This window comes from Aotus nancymaae, unplaced genomic scaffold (genome assembly GCF_030222135.1).
Source record: "Aotus nancymaae isolate 86718 unplaced genomic scaffold, 86718_ANA_hifiasm-v0.15.2.pri h1tg000002l, whole genome shotgun sequence".
Classification (NCBI taxonomy): domain Eukaryota; kingdom Metazoa; phylum Chordata; class Mammalia; order Primates; family Aotidae; genus Aotus; species Aotus nancymaae.
This window is the reverse complement of record NW_026988413.1, coordinates 44,842,210-44,863,176: the sequence shown is the minus strand read 5'-3', so window position 1 is coordinate 44,863,176 and position 20,967 is coordinate 44,842,210. Positions and strand designations below refer to the sequence as shown.

At 34.2% G+C, this 20,967-nt stretch overlaps 1 protein-coding gene and 1 pseudogene across 4 annotated transcripts in view; one reads left to right on the top strand and one right to left on the bottom strand.

Annotated features, from left to right (window-relative positions):
- The window catches only part of IMMP2L (inner mitochondrial membrane peptidase subunit 2), an 895,580-nt gene that overhangs the window by 790,378 nt on the left and 84,235 nt on the right, over nucleotides 1-20,967 (bottom strand). The window lies entirely within an intron of this gene.
- On the top strand, nucleotides 3,412-3,677 carry LOC105720452 (ATP synthase subunit f, mitochondrial-like; annotated as a pseudogene).

Sequence of the window (20,967 nt, the reverse complement as noted above, 5' to 3'; positions counted from 1 at the left end):
CATTCTAGATTTCAGATTAGATGAACCTTTTAACGGAGTGCTAAAAGGGTAGAGATTGGGAAATAGGATTAATTGAAGAACAGGGAAGAACAAGAGAATAAAGGAAAAAAGGGGAGAAAAGGCAAGGCAAAAATGATTTAATAGGAAAGGAAGAAACCCTTTAAACAAAGAAATCCTACATTTTCTCTGGATATACCACTAGTAGCATATGCAAGAAATCAATATATACTTTTTTTAAAAGAAAGGATTAAGTGGAAGAGAAGAGAAGATATACAGGTCACAGGGAATAAAAAATTAATGGTGCCTTTCCATACAGACTTAAAACAATTCTAGTCACTGAAGGGCAGTGGGGCTGGGAAAGGTATTACCCTTTCTATTGTCCTTCAGCTTAATATCTATTGGAGATATTACATTATTCAGTGATACATGAAATGCTTTAGACATATTTTTCTAGTAACAATTACATATTAATCAAGATGCAGGCTTAGAGTCTAATTCTGAGCCTTACTTTAAAGTTTTTATCAGTAACAATCTTGTATAATCTACCATGACCATAGATGTGCATCAGGTTTAGTAAAGCAATTTATGATACAGTCTGCATATGTGAAATCGAAAGCCAGAAGCTAACTATTATTTTAACAAGCTGTCAAGATATACAGAGTTTTGCCAAAGAAACATTGATTACACTCGTCTTTTGAAAAGTAGATAAAACTTAGAATTCCCTAAGCAAACCATAGTTACACAAAATTGTCCTGAGATTCCTAAGAAGCATATGATTCAAATGCTGCCGAAATCCTTCATAATATTTATTTCCAAAAAATTACATCTCTGTTTTAGAACTCTGATAATTTGCAGCCCATTTTCTAGTAACATATTTTTATCATTTCCTATTGCTGAATAAAAAAGAAATTAAAGGACAAAGAGAAGATCATGAATAAACTATCCAAATTTTATTATTATCTTGAAAAATATATATCTGTTTACTTCCTGTTCTTCTGCCACTAAATCTCCCTGGGGAGGCCCAACTTCCAATTCTCTGAAGTTGTAAGGGAAAAGAAATAAAACTAAGTAGCAGGTTGCTATAACTCTCCAATTCAAAATCAAATTATTACTCTATATAATACAGCAATCTACCATAATCTCCTCCTCCAATACTCCTGATCCTCTTTATGCCACTCTTTTCTGTAGCACTTATCTCCTAACAAAAAATGTACACATTTACTATATGTATTATGCCTCTTCTTGCTAGAAAGTAAGCTTTAAAAGGACAGGGATCTACATCATTTTGTTCACTGGCCAATCTCAAATACCTAGAACAGTGTCTGATACACAATAGGTGCTCTATTGAATAAATAAACTCTTACTTTACCTGTACCAAACTCCCCACCTGAGGTAGCGCTACCTAAACTACACGTTGCTCCGATTCTAATCACTTAATTTGCATGTGATTTTTCTAATCTGCATGTCATTATCTTGGATAAGTGTCCATTGCTACAACCGGAAGTAATCTATGCACAGTGCAGCCTTCATTGAAACCCAAGTAATACTTCTGTTCTTAGCTGATCTCATTTTTATGGCCACAAAACTCAAAGCATCCCACCGTATAGCTTGTTTCTTCATTCCTATTTACGCAGTGTCTTCAGTTTCCTGCCTTGAATACCTCTCGTATACATTCACCACCTTAATTCATTTTTGTGTGCATTATTCTTGATGCCTTCTCCCCACCATTAGAGCAGATTCACTCCTGATTTTCCACTGATCAGCACGGTACTTCAAACACCTTCACAAAAGCCCATTAGAAACAGATTCAGAGGCACATTTGTGAAGCTATTTAACAAATTTAAGTATTATTTTAAAAGCATTCGTTTTAAATTGTAGCATTGTTTGATATCAATATCTTGCTTTAAACTGATTAAACACATGTAAAGATGAATGCTATCCATAGAACAGGATGAAACCAAGAGATCATCTTTATGGTTTATGGAGAATCAGTGAGAGGAAAGTAAAAAGATTAAAGGATGATTTTGGGAAGTCCAGATAATTAATTGACTGGTTATCTCTCACCAATGTCTTGATCCAACTCAAGAATCACTCTTACAGCAAGACTCAATCTTTCTTTTTCTTTTATTTGTGGCAAGAGAAAGATCCCTAAAATGACACGCATTTATAAAATGATTGCCTTAAAATAAGAACTCAATAAATATTTGCTGAATAAGTTAATGAATCAATGAGTATTTCCCTGCGGTTTGGGAAGTTCAGCCCAAGTTAAATGCCAGACTTTCAAATGTAAAGGATTATGTCTCAAAAATATACCTTACCCAGCTGATAAACATAACACTTAAATAACTGTATCTGCATGCTCCATAAGAACTTCATGCATTCATATATTTAATACATCATCAAAGAATTGTGAGACAACTTTTTAACAGCGAATTGAAACCATATAAACAAGTTTGAACTTTTTGAGGGTTTTCTTGGTTTTTCTTTTTGTTAGAGATGGGCTCTTGCTTTGTCAGCTAGGCTGGAGTTTGACCTCCTGGTGTCAAGTAATCCTCCACCACCTCTATCTCCAGAATAGCTGGGACCACAAGTGCAGGCTACCACACGTGGCTCATCAATTGACAACTTATTCTCAGTCAAAATTCATGGGTAAAAATAAAGTTAAAAAATTAATTCTAATTTACTTTCAATTTTGAAAAATTATGTATTTTGTGATAACGGTTTTGATTATGCTCTCCATCAAATACATTTATTTCCATTTCTCCGTATTTAAGCAGATTAACTCCATTAAAAATGGGAAATAATTCATTTTCAACTCACTAAAGGAAGTATAAAAGGAATTAAATACAAAGACACACTCAAATATAGCTAATTTCATTAATATTTCCTGTGTGTATCATTTCAAAAAACATTGCTAAAAAATATTCCTAGGATTACTCTTATAATTTGTATAGTCTCATTATTAACAATTATTGAGATAATTTATTTTAATTAGATGGGCTTTTATAAAGTATATAATCAATAAGTGTTTGTAGATTTCTTATTTTTAAAGCTATTTTTAAGTTTCTCTTTACCCAAAAATGTAATCTGCATTAAATTCAATTTATTGACCCAAAGATATAAATGAGAAATTCAAAATAATTAACACTCTAATACAGGTAGATGGAACGATGAGTGATTAAGGGAGAAGCCATAAGAAGACATTAAGTAATGATCTTTCTAGCATGGTCTGAATGCAATCTTTCCTATGAAATTAAAAGTTGATACAGCCCCTACCCAGCAGCCCTTGCACCCCTACCCAGCAACCCTTGCACCCCTACCCAGCAACCCTTGTGCCCCTACCCAGAAGCCCTTGTGCCCCTACCTAGCAGCCCTGGCACAGCTCAGCACAGCAGACACCAGGACTCCAAGATGGCATCAGTTGTACCAGTGAAGGACAAGAAACTTCTAGAGGTCAAATTAGGGGAGCTGCCAGGCTGGACCTTGATGCAGGACTTCAGCCCTAGTGGCATTGCCGGAGCGTTTTGAAGAGGTTACTACCTGTATTACAACGAGTACATCAACATGAAGAAGGGGAACATCTCAGGGATTACCATCGTGCTGGCATGCTATATGCTCTTCAGCTACTCCTTTTCCTACAAAGAGTCAAGCACAAGTGGCTACTCAAGTACCACTGAAGAAGAGAACACACAATCTTCTTGGCCCAAGTCCATCTTGTTGCTGAATCCTTTCATATCCTAACAGGAATTAACCTCCAAATAAACAATGACTGGTGAAAAAAAAAAAAAAAAAAATTGACACAAAGTCTATCAGGACACCTTCTAAACTCTAAGATTTGTCAGGAAAAATTGTGAAACACTGAAATATGTAAAATATTACTGGATGTCCTATCTAGTATATCCTTTCAGATTATCTAATTTAGTAAGAATATGAAGCTTACATTGTTTTTCTGCTACTTTACAACTATGTAGTTGTAAGATACAGAATAATACAAATAATTCTGCTCCATAAAAATGCAAATAAATTGTGTCCAGTGAAATGAAGTGGATAATTGGCATACGGATATTAACTAGTTTTGCATCTGTTGCACATTCATTTCAGCATCCTCAATTGCCTACATATGTGTGCTCTTAAAATTCTCCTTTGAATAATTTGTAACATCTTACTGGTCCCCTCATTAATTAATAAGCTTAATAAAGTCTTTAATATCCATTCTTTTTATATGTGAATAAAAGATATAATTTTAACCTTTCTTTAAAAGTATTCCTTAACAGAATCTATAATTAAAAGTATGACTTTTGGCCGGGTGCGGTGGCTCAAGCCTGTAATCCCAGCACTTTGGGAGGCCGAGGCGGGTGGATCACGAGGTCGAGAGATCGAGACCATCCTGGTCAACATGGTGAAACCCCGTCTCTACTAAAAATACAAAAAATTAGCTGGGCATGGTGGCGCGTGCCTGTAATCCCAGCTACTCAGGAGGCTGAGGCCAGAGAATTGCCTGAACCCAGGAGGCGGAGGTTGCGGTGAGCCGAGATCGCGCCATTGCACTCCAGCCTGGGTAACAAGAGCGAAACTCCGTCTCAAAAAAAAAAAAAAAAAAAAAAAAAAAAGTATGACTTTTGAAATAATATCCACCTTCCATAAACAAGTTTTCTTAAAATTTCCACTAAGTCATAAGTCATCCCATTCAAATTAATCAAATTAAAATTTTGCAGCATCAATATATAAAATAATGATATTATTCATGTTATAAAATAATGAAAAAACACTCCCCTACTTCTAAGAATCCAAATATGAATGAATCCAAAGCATCATCATTACATGATGTACATTTACTATTTACATATCCCTAGAAGGAAAAAGGTGCCAAGTGAACTATGACATAATGCTCTTTTATCACTGAGATTTCATTTCTTAGATCTCTGTATCATATATTCCACTGTTCTGCTCCAATGCTTCTCATGTATATACATAAATATATGTAATTTATCTTTCTAAGCCTAAATAATAGGATTTGGCAATTATTAGAATACCTGAAAAAATCCAAATAACTCAGTTAAACTTTGACATTATCACCACATTCACACATGCACAGATAAAAACTACATCAAAACCACACCACCTAGCCAACATGGTTTTTAAGAGTCCATCAATTCAAAGAAGCATCCCAATTTCAGATATGTTCAAATATGAAAAAATATACATCTTAGAATCCATAAAACACCACAAAAATAAGTGCAAAAATATATAGCAGGAATATAAATGGCAAATAGCCTACAACCAGAAACTCTATCACTTGATGGTCATCGTTTCCTTAAACAGCTAGGATAATCCACACAGACTGCTAGAAATTTATGAATCTTAAAACTCACAGCCAGCATCTCAATTAAGTCAAATAACTCTTTATTATTTTCTTTTTTTTCTTTTGAGATGGAGTCTTGCTCTGTCACCAGGCTGGAGTGCAGTGGCGAAATCTTGGCTCACTGCAACCTTCGCCTTCTAGGTTCAAGCGATTCTTCCGCCTCAGCCTCCGAGTAGCTGGGACCACAGGCGCACGCCACCACGCCCAGCTAATTTTTTTGTATTTTTAGTAGAGACGGGGTTTCCCCGTGTTGGCCAGGATGGTCTCGATCTCTTGACCTCGTGACCCGCCCGCCTCAGCCTCACAAAGTGCTGGGATTACAGGCGTGAGCCACCCCGCCTGGCTGAAACCAAGTAACTTTTTAGGGCAATAAAAGTAAAAGATAAGGTCCTTGACCAAACTAGGGTTATTCAATCTTTTGTTAAAGAAAAGAGTGGTAGGGGTGGTTTGGTCTCTAGCAGAACGGTGAGCAAGACGGTATCGCATAATGTAGCTGGCTTAAAGCAAAATAATAAAAATGAATAAACACGTATTCCCCTACTTCTACTTCTAAGAAAATTATGTTCTTCCTTTTTGATGTACTGCTGACATTCCTTTCCTCTTTTCAGTCCTAGATTAGTTAACAGCTTGTAAAACTGCTGTTATTATAATGACAGTCTCAATCAGCTACATCACAAGGCTTTTTGCCTAAAGGATTATCTAAGTTGTAATCTCTTTGAAGACAAAGGATACAAAAGTCTCTCTTGGACGCTAAGATTTCTACTAAATTAAAAACCAAAATATTCTAAATATTTATGAATAATATCAATCAGAATTCCTGCTAAATACTACTTCTTAATTTTTAGCCTTTTGTAATATGTTATAAAAGTTTCCATTGTCTTTGTATTGCTGAAGGCTACAATATTGCCTAGCACATAGTAATAACCAATAAATGCTGGTAAACTGGAAACTGACTCTTTCTCACAATGGCCTTGATTCTCACAATTAACCTAGGAAGTAAGTAGGGCAACAATGCCTACTCCCATTTCATATATAAAAAACTGAAGGTTGGAGAATTTAGGATTTTGCTCCAAAATCACAATTAATAAGTTGCATTGTCAAAACCGAATCCCAGGCCCTTTGTCTCCAAGTCCAGAACAATTCTCTTACCTACTTCGTGATACTTGACTCAGGATTCTGGTTTGCCGAATTACTGAAACCACATCAACACTGACTCAATGGTAATTCTCTACCTAGTTACATTTCTATTTTAGCACTGATATTGTAAAATTAAGTGTAGCAGAGATTACTGGAAATACACATACTGCCAGTCAGGTAACTTACTTCTAGTGGGACCAGAATACTTAATTTTCCTGTGCCTAAAGTCCTTCATGTGCAAAAGCAGGTGAAATGCAGATGATAATTAAGGTCTTTTCCTAACTGAAAACCTAATATTCTAAATACTTGTCAATGATACCAATCAGATCACCTGCTACATTTTACTTAATATTGGCCTTGAAAAAAAAAAAAAAAAAAAACTACAGAAACCTAGCTGTTAGATTTGGCAGTGGGCCAAAAAACATAATATATAAACGGAAATTTTAGTATATTCCAACCATACTACTTTACTAAGGATACTGTCTGTACCAATTTAAAACTAGAAGGTTTTATGGATAAATGAGATCTATACAGCAGCCCTTCTAGGTATACAAGATACTGAAACATTTTACTGGCCTGTGTAACATACTTTTTCATACATGGCAAAACTGTATCTTTCTCATTACAAATGCCCTAGCTTTCCCCACAAAGTTATTGTGAAGTCTCCAAATATTGCTAATTTGTCCCTTAAAGCAAAAATATAAAATACTTTGTGACATATGAAAAATGTTCACCATGTCCTTTAGTTGCTTCAGGATATAGCACATGAATCTTTGAGTTTCTAAACAGAACCATACTACCTAGATATTTTTGTCTAAAAGATTTAAAACTTAAATTTGCTACCTTTTTTCTTTCTTGCAGCTTTCAAGTCACTTAGCCTGCTCCAGTCTCTAAGATATACATTATTTTTTTCAATAAATGAATACATAAAATGGGTATTTTGACTACTTGTTAGTATAAATCTTTCCTTTGTATAAACAAATGTTCAAGTGCATTTTTGTTGTACGACCAACTTTCTATTAAATATGTAAATTATTTCTGCTTACTCTATCAAATCTTTAATTAAAAGTTGTTTTTACATAGTCAAAAGACTTTTATCAATTTTTATGGAATGCAGCAGGGCACGGTGGCTCACACCTGTAATCCCAGCACTCTGAGGGGCTGAGGCAGGCGGATTACTTGAGGTCAGGAGTTCGTGAACAGTCTGGGCAACACGGTGAAACTCCCATCTCCACCAAAAAATACAATTTAGCCAGATGTCATGGCACACGCCTGTACTCCCCAGCTACTCGGGAGGCTGAGGCAGGAGAATCACTCGAACTCAGAAGGCAGAGGTTGCAGTGAGCCAAGATCATGCCACTGCCCTCCAGCCTGGGTATCAGAACAAGACATCTTCTCAAAAAAGAAAAAAAAAAATTATGGAATGCTATTATTCCATTAGTAATAAACATAATATGCTTTCTATTTTAATAAATGAGTAACTTACCATTTTACACTCAAAGTCACTAGGAAAACTATCCTAAATTACCAATAAAATTTTTCCTCCAATCTTTCTCCTCTGCCTCTCTGCTCTACTTCCCTTCAAAAAGTTCTTTACTCCACAATTTCCTCAAACAGAAAATTTTCCTGATTCTCCTATCCCTCTGATCTTCCTATCACTCTCTTCAAGATCCTTTTCCTCTTCTCTCCACCAGCATCCCCCTTGATTCTCTGCCTATATTCTCCTTCATCTTGATTCACTTCTTCACAGCTCATCTGCTACCACAAGATCAACTAACATTTCCATACTGATGAATCCCCAAAGAACATTTTTAGCCTTTATTTTTAACCAGTCTCTGATTCTATATTTCCAGTTGCCTTCAGGATATGTCTCCTTGAATGACTTGATACACTATTAGAATTCAAAACTTCCAGTTTCCCTACATCCTCCTAATCTCCTTGTACATAAACGCCATACTTGAGGACATAGAATTCTCCTATGCAATCCTAACAATCTAAAAATCTTCACCATTTGCCACTCCTCACAGCCAGAATTAACTGTGTTATCTGCTTTATGTCATCACAGAATGCTAAAATGTTATCGAAAATAGCCACTGAAAAATGTGGCAACTGTTTCTCATACAAACTGATGAGTTTATAATATTTAATGAGTAAATATAATGTAGTTCCCTCTATTTTCCTACTAGACATCTGTTTCTAATTTTTCAGTATTACAAAGAAAACTGTAATCTTGATCATTACACATATTTTCATATTTAACAGTATCTTTTTAATGTAGCAGTCCAGAAGTAAAATGAATGGGAAAAAAAAGATAAAAGAATTGTTAAGTTTCTTGATTAATACTGACAAGTTTATTTCCAAAACAGTATTATCGCAACAATGTTAGCTCCATGAGTGCAGGGATCTTGTCCCTTGTGCATATGACAGACACTAGTAACACAATAATGACAATAAACAGTAAGTACTCAGTGAATTTTATTTAAGTAAACTGATCAATCAACCAATCATATCTATGAAAGTACTTACAAATAATAAACATTCCTTTATATCCTTATTATATCTTTATACTATATTTCCTTACTCCTCTTTAGAGTGAACATTTCACTACTTTGAGCAATGAAATACAAGTAAAAGTGGTATGTGATAGTTCTAGTTTTAAGAGCCATTTATTGTGTCCTTTCCCTGTGTCACAGCTACCTAAATGAGAGGGAAAGTTTCTGGTATTATATATCATCATTAATTTCTTATAGTAAAACTTAGCTTTTCCCTTAAAACATACCCTTTTTACTAAAAATAAAAAAAAATTTTTTAATAAAACATATCCTTTTTACTGATCAGAAATTCACAGGGAACTCCCTCTTCAGTGCAGGGGGATCCTTTGATAGGAGGATTACAAGTGTACACTGTCGCTAAGAAAGAATATGGAGCAGTTAAGGAAATTGCTAAAGTCTGGAAAACATTCTTGGCTTTCTGCTTTGAAATGAAGCTGACTTTGAAAATCAGAGAATTCAAATAAAGTTATTTTAGATTTCGACGAAATAAAAATGCTTCAAGGAGTAGCTCTTAGTATTACTGCACCTCTAGAGGCCTCAGAAGACAACTGGAAACCAGGCAATATGCTTCATTTCTAAATTCAGCTGTGTCAGCTGAGATGCACCTTAGCATGAAGGTCAAAGGAGTACAGGGAGAGAGGGTAGCCATAGTCTCACACATAAATTGTGACTCAAACTTAAACTCATTTGAAGTGCAATAAACAAACTACACAGAATACGCACACAACTACTTGGGCACTCTAATTGAATTTTTTAAGAAATTTTAACTGCTATCATCTAATCCTATTAGATAAGGAATATTTCTTTCACAAATATAGCTAAACATATTGATTTTTCAGAGTTTTATGCAAATTCCAAGAACTAAAAGAAAATAGAGGAAGATAAATTAGAAATGAGAAGCTAACTTAATGCCAACACATTAATCTTTCAGAAAGTTAGAAAGAAGGCCAGGCTATTTTATTGTTTTGTTTATACTTCATAAGCAAAGGTGTTTATGGGAGATTTTTTAATAAATGTTTTCTTTGTCTTTTTTTAAAGTGGTCAAAGAAGAAAAGTTAACCAGAAGAAGAAAGGAAGGAGAGCAGTTGTTAGCAAATTTTTCCACAAGGAAAATCCTATCGAAATCCTTCTTTGATATTATTTGTCCTTATAATTCGTTCCCACAAATGCCAAAAAATGATTACAGTCAGGTTACATGACTATCCAAAGCCTGATATGATGTTCTATGTTTTTGTCACAATTCAAGATTATTGCATTTGTCCTATCATAACACTAATTAATGGTCAATATAAAATTATGGACTATATTAAACAGCAGACAAAAGGAAAAAATACAGTCACATCACTGTAAGATTGTAACACAAGCAAATCGTTATTCAGCATTTTAGTATAGTTCCTTCTCATATTTTTCCAAGTCACGTTTCTGCTTGCTTATTTGATTCTATATACTTGTTTAACCATCTTATTCATTTACTTATTTAACAGCATAAGCTTTTTCCCATGTTACCAGAAATTCGCCATAGGCTTCACTTTAGGCATGGTATTCCATCAAGGATACATTCCACAATTTATATTTTGTCTTAGTGTTAGATAGTTACTTTTCATTTTTGGACCATTACAAATAATTCCGTTAGAAACTTACTAGACGTCTTTCCAAAATTTCAAATTATTTTCCTAAAATTCATTCCTCACAACTGAAGTAGTATATATCAAAAGCAATAATCAAAATTAAAAGCCAATATGATATCTGGGATTTGGTACAAAATAATATAGACAGGAAGCAGAAGTTCTAAGTGAAGCACGTTTAATTTTTTTCAAAATAAAACATTCAAACAAAAAATAAAAAGCAAAAAATCATTCTGAAATATACACACACATACAACCACATGCACAGGAACACACATTCTAGCAAAGATAAAAGTTTTTTTATGGCTCTTGCTACACATTGCCAAATTGCTTCCCTAAAGGGCTGTAATCATTTTTACTCCCAATATATAGCTTAAGGTTTATAGTGAAGGCTTTTTTAACTCCTCTTTTCTTTGAAGTCTTTGCTTGTGCATTGACTTTGGCACATCTCTGCAACCTACTGCAAATTTTTCCTATTGAGATATGTTTCTGAGTTTTCACTTCATTCTGGAGACTGGAAATTGCTCTTATGATGCTCTGTGTTCATCATGCAAACTTCATTCCATGCAGGATAAGAATTAGAAAATGGTACAATGATTTACCTGCAAGAATATTTTTCAGATTGTTGTTTACAAAGCAAAAATACATTTAACATAATATTTAGTAAAAACTGGAAACAATTGTTTCTGTATCACTTGCAGTGTCACAGCATTCCTTCAAAATGTATTTACTGCAATGGAAAAAAAGATAATTTGCCACTATAATGTTGAGTTTTTTAAAGTAGGCTAAAAGATTGTTCATATGACACAATTCCATCTTATATACAACATACACACACGTGCACAAACATAGAGATAAACAAACTTGGATGTGTATATTCTAAAAAATAGTATCTTCTTGGGAAGTTGATAAGTGACTTTTACAAACATCTTTATACCTATTTATATATTTTCATTTTAATAATAGATATTCTAAATATATAGTTTATAAATCATCAACTAAAGTAAGCAATTTACTATGTATACATGTCAATTTCCAGCTCCCTTACATAAATAGTCTCCCAACTGGATATGTCTTAGTGAATTTATAATCATTAAACAAAGTAATAGACAACACGATCATCACCTGAATAACATTATTTTTCTTCTAAATTTTCGAAAGAGAGCTTTGTGCCCCAAGGTCTTTCAAAACTGCCTCATATTATCAAGAAAATTTGGTTCAAAGTAGAGATTCAGGAAATTAATGAACCAACAAGACACAATTAATTATATCCAGAAATTAATGATTAAGATATTAAAACGTGTAAAATATAGAAAGAATGGTTTTCCTTTTTAAAACTTTTTGTTTTGATTTATTATTAATACATAATAGTTGTATTTATTTATGAGGTATATGTGACATTTTAATACAAGCATACAATGTATAATCATCGAATCAAGGTAACTGGGATATCCATCATCTCAAACATTTATCATTTCTCTGTGTGATAAAGCTTTTCTTAACTAGAAGTTCAATTATAAAAAGTATTTATGGACCTAACTAAAACCCTAGCATGTCCACCTCTAGGAATTCTAATACAGTTTGTCTTCAGGGCTCTAGCTCTGCCTCCACCATTAAAGTTGTGTGACCAACAGCAAGGCCCGCATCTCCAAATTCAGTATTTTACATCAGTTGATTTCTAAGGTCTTCATGGCTCTATGGCTGTATATACACTTAAAAAGAAACTGGAAACAAATCTGATCAATAAGGAACATTTTCATGACATATGGTGTGTTATTCCCCAGGGCTGTCATAACATAATACCAAACACTGGGTGGCCTAGAACAACATAAATGTATTCTCTCACAGTTCTGGAGGCCAGAAATATGAAATTAAGGTGCCAAGAAGGCTATGCTCCCTCTGAAGGCAGTTAGGAAGGATCTGTTCCACGCCTTTCTCCTAGTTTCTGGCAGCCTCAGGCATTCCTTGACTTGCACATGGCCATTTTCTGCCTGTGTCTTTTCACATCTGAGGCGAGAAGGGCTTGGTGGGAAGCCTCACTCTTGCACCTCACCTACTGGGTGACCTCAGGCAAGTTACCCAATCACTATGTGCCTCAGTTTCCTCACTGTACAATAATAGTTCTTACCTCAGAGTGCTATTGGAAAGATTAAATGAGGTAATATATGTTAAGTATTTAGAACAATTCCTGACACATAGTAAGCTCTTAAAAACTTTTAGTTCTAAAATTTCCAATTCTATATGCAGTCCAGAAATATATTCAGTTCTGTAAAAGATGGTACTCATTTTAAAAGGAATATTTTGTTGCAGTTTTTGGATTCTTTTCTCCTACTTATGTGAGTCACACTGCTCATACTCACTTAAGCATAATACAAGTCATTTTACAGAATAAATGTTCAAAGATGGGTGGTATGTATATTGAAAACAATATGCCAACTCCTGAGTTCATGTCTAGACTTCCTTGGGATTACAGAGACAGTAAGGTTAATTACTCTTTCAATTATGATCATCATTTATTACCTTGCTTTTGTTTTGAGAAAAGGGCAAAACATTCTGAGTATATATTTATGACCTCTAGTATTCTTTCAAATTAAGCAATTAAGTATTTAAACAAACACTTCTGACGTAGAAGCAAAAATCACTTTCTCAGAGTATTTAGTACTTCTTAAAGGTCTCCAAGAAGTAGCACACTCCAATGAATATTTATCCTCTTCCTCAGAGCATCGATGCTCACACTGCCTAAGGGAAGCCCGTTGTCAGCTAAGGCAAATGAGGTTAATAATAAAAGGATTTGGCAAAGAAGAAAAATATGCTGCATTTTAGAGAACTAACATCTCATCTCATCTCAATGAAAAACGCTAGGAGAATAAAGAGGCCAGGAAACAACCAATTGTAAAAATATTAATAAATAGGTAACAAAGTCATTCTTTCTCACCCCAACTAGATATACTAATGGCCAAAGTTACTTTTTACTTACATTAGTATTACCTCGGGGAATCTATTGTTTTCCTATAAAAGTCAGCTGAGCTGTACAGCTTAACCAAGATAATCCTCTGTATTAGTTTCCAAGTACAGAAAGCATATGTGTAAATAAAGCATACATCATTCATTGTTACCTGGATGTTATTAACTCTTGCTTCCCAAGAACTAAAATATCCAGACAGGGATTTACTTACCAACAACAAACAAACAAACAAAAAAAAGCAAAGAAATACGGTTATTAACCTAATTATGGCTATCACATAAATACATCATATTTGCCCATTTATTATGAGTATAGCAGTGTTCTAGAGGCCATACTATCCATAGTTGATGGCTAGTTTCTCCCAGTAGCCATCAAGAAGCCTAAAATTTCAACATCTGAAATATTTTTAAGGCTTGACTTTTAGAGGAGAGAGAACTATAAAAGAGAATGTCTAGAGTTAAAGATAGAACAGCAGTCTAGGACTCACATGCAATGTAAGAAGAAAATGGAATCAGCAGAAGTTCTAAGCAGGAAAGTGATATTATCCAAATTATGTTGGAAATAAATCTGGTAGCAATGTGGAAAATGTACTAGAGAAAACATATCACAGTCAAATAAGGAGAGATCTATGTGGTACCTGGACTTTGCAAATGGAGAAAAGAAAAATATTCAATAGACATTTTTCAGGTAGACCCAAAAAGACTCTGTGTCTAATTGGATACAGATGATAAGAAAATTCTAGAAGTTAAAGATGGAAGTGAAGTCTCTAACTTTGACTTGTGACTAAATATGATGCCAAGAATCAAGATAGTAACCAGAAGAAGAAAATAAATTTGGTATGGGCTAGGTTGGGTTTGAGAAGTCTGAGGAATATCATCACACACATATATCCAATAGAGAGCTAAAATTATAGGTATAATGCTTCAAAAAGAAATCAGGTAGGCAAGAAGTCAAGAGCAGTGGACAAAGGGAAAAGAGAAGAGAGACAAGAGAGGAACCAGCAAAGCAGACAAAGCTAAAACAGAACCAAGAAAAAAGAAGTAATATACAACAAAGGACAGGAAAGCTTCAAGGAGGAAGTATGCATACTGTCCATTTCTGCTAAGAGATGGCCACATTTGTATTGTGACCATTGGATTTAGTGATGAGAAGATTTTAGAATTTTTCCAAAGAGTTTTTGTAGATTAGAGATAGAAGTCTGATTCACTAAACTAAGGGAGTAAGTGACTTAAGGAATTGAAGAGTATTCACAGATGTTTCTTCCCAAAAACATCTCTTTCCAGATGTTTGGAAATAAACATCACTACTCTTTCCAGACGTTTGGAAATAAGAGAAAAATGTACTGATTTACCTGTAAAACTTGACAAATTAAGACGTGCAAGTCTCTGTCATTATTATGTAGAAGAGAGGAGAAAACGAAAGGTAATTAAAGCTGACTCTAAAGTCCGTAAATTTGATTCATGGGTAGAGATACAAAGATGCCATAACTTCAGCAGCAAGGTCCAGTACAGTAGACAAAGCCATATGTGGTTACTGAACACCTGAAATGCAAGTAGTCCAAACTGAGATGTGCCCAATGAAACCAACACCAGATGTTTAAGACCTTATTTCAAAAAATGTAAAATATCTCATTAATATTTTAATATCGATTACATGTGGAAATAATATCTTAGTTATACTGGGTTAGAAACTATTAAAATTAAAATTATATTTGTTTATTATTTCACTTTTTTCAATGTGTTACTAAACAATTTTAAATTACATATATGGGTCACGTTATATTTCTTGTGAACGTCCCTGAACATTCAAAATGTTATCCTCTAGAATAAATACTAGAATAAAGAACAGGATTCAAAAAGGTTCCATCAAAGCCAGGCCATATACATCACATTAGTGTGAAAGTTAATGAAGAGGTCACCCAGGACATGTTCATGACTTTATAGTTTAACAAAATGAAGTCCTAACTAATTAAGTGACTTACTCAGGTCACCTAGCTACTGGAAACAAAACTCAGACTAGAACCTAGTCCATGGGTATTATCTCTATTATTTTACCACTTGAAATGTCAGTAAAAATTTAACTTTTATATACATCTTAGTCTATACCACATTCAATAACTTTTTTATGCCAAATGTGGTGGTACATTCAATAAAATGACTTATAAAAAAAAACTTAAAGTCATGATCTCCATAAGAGTGTCCTTTGTTCACCAGTCAACATGTAATTTAACTAATATTTAAGGTATGTTAACTCACAGTTCAGTTTTGCTTTGTTTTACTTTAAGCATGAGTGTGTGTGTGTGTGTGTGTGTATATATATATATACTTTGAATTTATTTCAATCAATTCCACATGAATTTTAAAGAGAATATCCTCCTTTCAAGTACACATCTCTTTTAAAAAAAAAAAAGTGATAAGAAAACATATCTTGAAAAGTTCAGAGCAATTACTCTCAGCCATTATATTATTATCTGCCATTTGTTAGTGGTAACTTATTAAGGCCTCATGGTGCTCATTAATGTAATATTCATAGAAAATTAAAAGTTATATTCAAAGTATGGCTATAGTGTATGATGACACACTGTATTTCAAATTCTGGCAGGATTTAAAATACTGCTTTGCCCAATGAAACCTTCAAAGACACGCAACCATTATGTTGTAAGTCAACCACAGTTCCAGAATCACCAATAATTATAACCAACCAAAATCTTTAGCTGTAATTTCTTCAATAATCCAACAACTATAAGTGTATTTATGCTTCTCATTAAGACACAATTATTTTAAAAATTAGTATTTTCATGCTGACTTCCCACATGAAATTGAAAAACATCACTTTAAACTTTAAAACTTAATTTTATGAGACAGCTTAATAAGCTAATAACTGCTAAGTCATAGTAGTTACATCTTTTGTAGAAATATTGTTACAAAATAGTGCTATGCTGAGTGCAGTGGCTCATGCCTGTAATCCCAGCACTTTGGGAGGCTGAGGTTAGTGGATCACTCGAGGCCAGGATTTCAAGACCAGCCTGGCCAACATGGTGAAACCCCATCTCTCTTTAAAAAAAAAGAAAAGAAAAAGAATTCAAAAGAGTATCGACAAAAATGAATAAAGAATTATTTGATTAAGCAACATGCTTATTTCATTTTGTATATATACCCTATATTTACTTTAACAAATAAAACTATTATTGTCATTCCAAAATGACATTATTAAAAGTAATAAAAATAAAGAATACCATTTCCACTTCCTGAATATTTGCTGTTATTTCAATGTTATCACATAGATGAAAAGCTGGTGAAAATCTAGCTACTAGAGTCAGCTATGCACAGGGTGACTGTGCTTTCCAAAGAGAAGTTTTCCGTTGCAATCTACATGTTTTTCTTTGCCTGGCTGTTTGTGGCCCCTCTTCACATAACTGGAGTTAGTGTATTCATCTATTCCAAAGTTCTTCCATTCTGGACTCCTATGTGGCAGCCTTCCCAAAAGTACAAAATACCAAATACAAAAAAATACACAATTACAGAGCCAGATGTCATTAAAACCTGAGCTTTACTACATCCTTAAAAGTTTTCAAGTTTTCCCTGGTTGTATATGTCCCTTTTCGGCTTAATATATAGCAGATGCTAAGTGTCGCACTGTTGACTATTCTTAGCAAGGCATAATCCAGCATGGAGCTACAGAGAATCACTACTCCTTCAATATTGGCAGACTGAATCACATTGTTGGTGTTTATGTCAACCTACTTCATGTTAAGAATAACTGATGGTTGACAGTGATGACACTGCATAAGCATCTGTGATAGATTCAATATCGATATTCTAGAGAATATGCAATAAGCAGCATTTAATAGCATTTGTTCAGCCACTGTGGAAAGAAGTTTGGAAATTCCTTAAAGAACTTAAAACAGAATCACCATTTGACCCAGCAATCCCATTACTGGACATATATGTAAAGGAAAATAAATCATTCTACCAAAAAGACATACGCACTTGTATGTTCATAACAGCACTATGCACAATGGCCAAGATGTGGAGTCAACCTAGGTGCCCATCAACAGTGGATTGAATAAAGAAAATGTCATACAAATACACCATGGAATACCATAAGAAAGAATGAAACCATGTCCTTTGTAGCAACGTGGATGCAGATGGAGGCCGTTATCCCAAGAATAAATTAACGCAGGAAGAGAAAACCAAATACCACAAGTACTCACTTATAAATGGAAGCTAAACACTGGTCACTCACAGACATAAAGATGACAGTAACAAACACTAGGGACTACTAGGTGGCGGACGGGAAAAGGGAGAAAGGGACTGATAAACTAACTATTGGCTATTATACTTACTACCTAGGTGACAGGATCAATCATACCCCAAACCTCAGCATCACACTATATAACCAAGTAACAGACCTGCACATGTGTCCCCAGAATCTAAAATAAAAGTTGAAATTACTTTTTTTAAAGTCCACAATGTGATAAAGTGTGCTGAAGAATCATACTTCCTTGAAAATAAGTAAAAACATCACTTCTCCCATTTCTAAAGCAAAAGTGAATATTCAAAGATAATTGCAGGACATTAAATTAAGTTCATTAGCCAATATTCCCCTAACACCTAAGGCAGTTTTCTGCTTTTTTTTTCCAGTATGATCTTATTACTGCCTAATTATCCATACTGCTTTTCTTCCTTTTTGTTAAACTGAAATTCACCCAAGCAGTTTAACCTTTCATTTAGAATCATTAAATACACTCACCTCCCCTCACTGATAATTGGCCTTTTTCTTTATTAACTGATTTCCCCCCTTGATTTATTACAAATCTTTTTTGCCAAATTTGGATCCATTCTGTTAATACATTCTTTACCTTCTTTCAACTCAATTAACACAGTGTCATTGTTACCAAAGCTTCCCTATTATTTCTTCAAGTTCTTATTATTCTTTAAAGATCCTCTAGTAGAATAATTAATTTTTAATAAACCTGGAATATTTTAATGATTCTTACTTAATTCTACAGTAAAATTTATTTGAGACATACTATTCTTCACACTGAAATGTTTCCTACTGTACTGTCATAATACTATATGGTAACTTTGCAGCAATCCAAATACACAAATCAAATCCTTGTAATGTAACCTATGACCTCTAAAAGTACAGAAAACCAAATTATAATTATCATATCCATAGCCAAACCAAACCAAGCCAGCTTCTTCAACAGCAGTTCCAACATCCATACAATTTTTAATAAAGTGAAACCTATACTTGTGCCATCAGTAAATATGAATGTAACCTCTGAGTATGAGTAAACCTGTCACTAGATTATGCAAATGAAGAACCTTTCATGGGTCCTTGAGGTTTCTCATTAATGGAAATAAACAATGTTTTTAAAAGGCATTCCTGTTCTCTTCTTGGAAAAAAATATTTTCCTGAGCTCCAAGGCACTGATAAAATTTGGTGGGTGTCATTTTAAGCCGTTTCCCTTTCTTATCAGCTACAGACACATTTCTCAGCCCTGCCACCTCCACTTACCAAAACAGTGCCTTTTTTTTTGTAAAAGGAAAAGAAAAATGAAAGGTATCTACTGACCTTGAATCAAATAAGGTTATGTTTAAATTTAGTTTAGAGATTTCTTCCACTTTTCCAAGATCTAAACTATGAAGCAGAATATAGACTCTAGTGTCTTTATTAGCAAGAACCACATCTTAAGTTGACAAGATGGAGATAACCAGAACAAAATTAACCATTAGCATATTAAAAACTCTACTCCCAGAATAAATTACAAAGAACAAAGAAGCAAAGATTTCTTCCACTCTCTTATTTTGAGTAATTTTAAATAGGAAAGGATTTTGATCTCATCCTTCTGTAAAACATCTACCTGCCAACTTTTATGTTTTCAACATTCAATAATTGCAACTACAGACATAATCTTGGTAAGTATATATTCATTTGATGTCTTTCGCCAATAAAGACCTGGTGTTCCAAGTCTCCTATCTATTCCAAACTTTCTATTTAATGTGCCAACATAGCTCTTCTTCTTTAAAAAAAAAAATTTTCAAGTCAGTTTTGACTCCAGCTTTAAAACTATGCAACATAGATTTCTGATATCCCGAGGGAATCTTATGTTAAGCTTCCCAACAATTCCATTTTGATCCCTAAAGCTATTTTCATGCATTTTTTTAAATGAAAGAGACCTTAAAGATCAGCTAGTCTGTACCTCTTATTCTGCAGATGATAGAACTAATCTAAGGAACAATTAAAATAACCCGTCCAAGGTCACTCAGCCAGTTAAAAATGATGCAACTCAAAGTGGAAACAAGATCTCCCAAAGCCTAGTCCCATAGCCTTGCACAGAAGAACTGGCAGGTAGAGGCTTTCAGATTTGTTTCACAAAGAAGAAAACAAATTTTTTTGAATTAGTTACATAAATAACATCAGTGTTTTTAAATGCTTAATAATATTTGTAAAAGTACATTTCCTTGTACACAGTAAAGGAGGTTTTAGAACTGTTTGTATTTTTTATTGCTTAAGATGATTTTCTATTGCTACTGTAACAAATTACAGCAAATTTGGAGGCTTAAAATAACATCTATTTATTATCTCACAGCTCTCTAAGAGAGAAGTCTAGTGGGTTTGGGTAGGTCTTCTTCTTAGGGTTTTTCAAGGCCAAAATCAAGGTGTCAATGGGTCTAGGCCGTTATCTAGAAATTCCAGGATAATCTATTTCCAGGCTCACATTAAGTTGTTGGCAAAATTCTGTGCAGTTGTAAGACTGAGTTACTTGTTACCTTGGTGATCTTTGAGTGAAGGTCATTCTTAGCTTCTAGAGACAGCCTGCTTTCCTGTGCTCATGGCCCCTGCATCTTTGAAGCCAGTAACAATACGTTACATCCTTCTTGTCCTTTGGATCTGAGTTCGTATGCTGCATCTCCCTAATTACTACTTCTGCCTCTGTTCTTAGGGGCTCATGTGATTACACTGGACCTACATGGATAATCCAGGATAATCTTTAAGGTAAACTGATCAATAAACTTATTTATATCTGCAAAGTCACTTTGGCAATGTAAAGGAACTTATTCAAGGATACATCATCTTATTATACTCAGTATCCAGGGAATTAGAGAATGGAATCCACTTGGGAACCAAAGTTCTAACTATTACATTTGGCTCATATTTTACCAAGGTAACCTTAAGGAAATGTGACTTGTTTTCTACAGATCATATTGTTCAAACTCTAAGAAAATAAATACTTTTCATTCCTAATATTTATATATCCATTTCCAGGAATGGCTGTGATTGGCCCTGATTAGGTCCAGTGCCCACCCCTGTACCAAC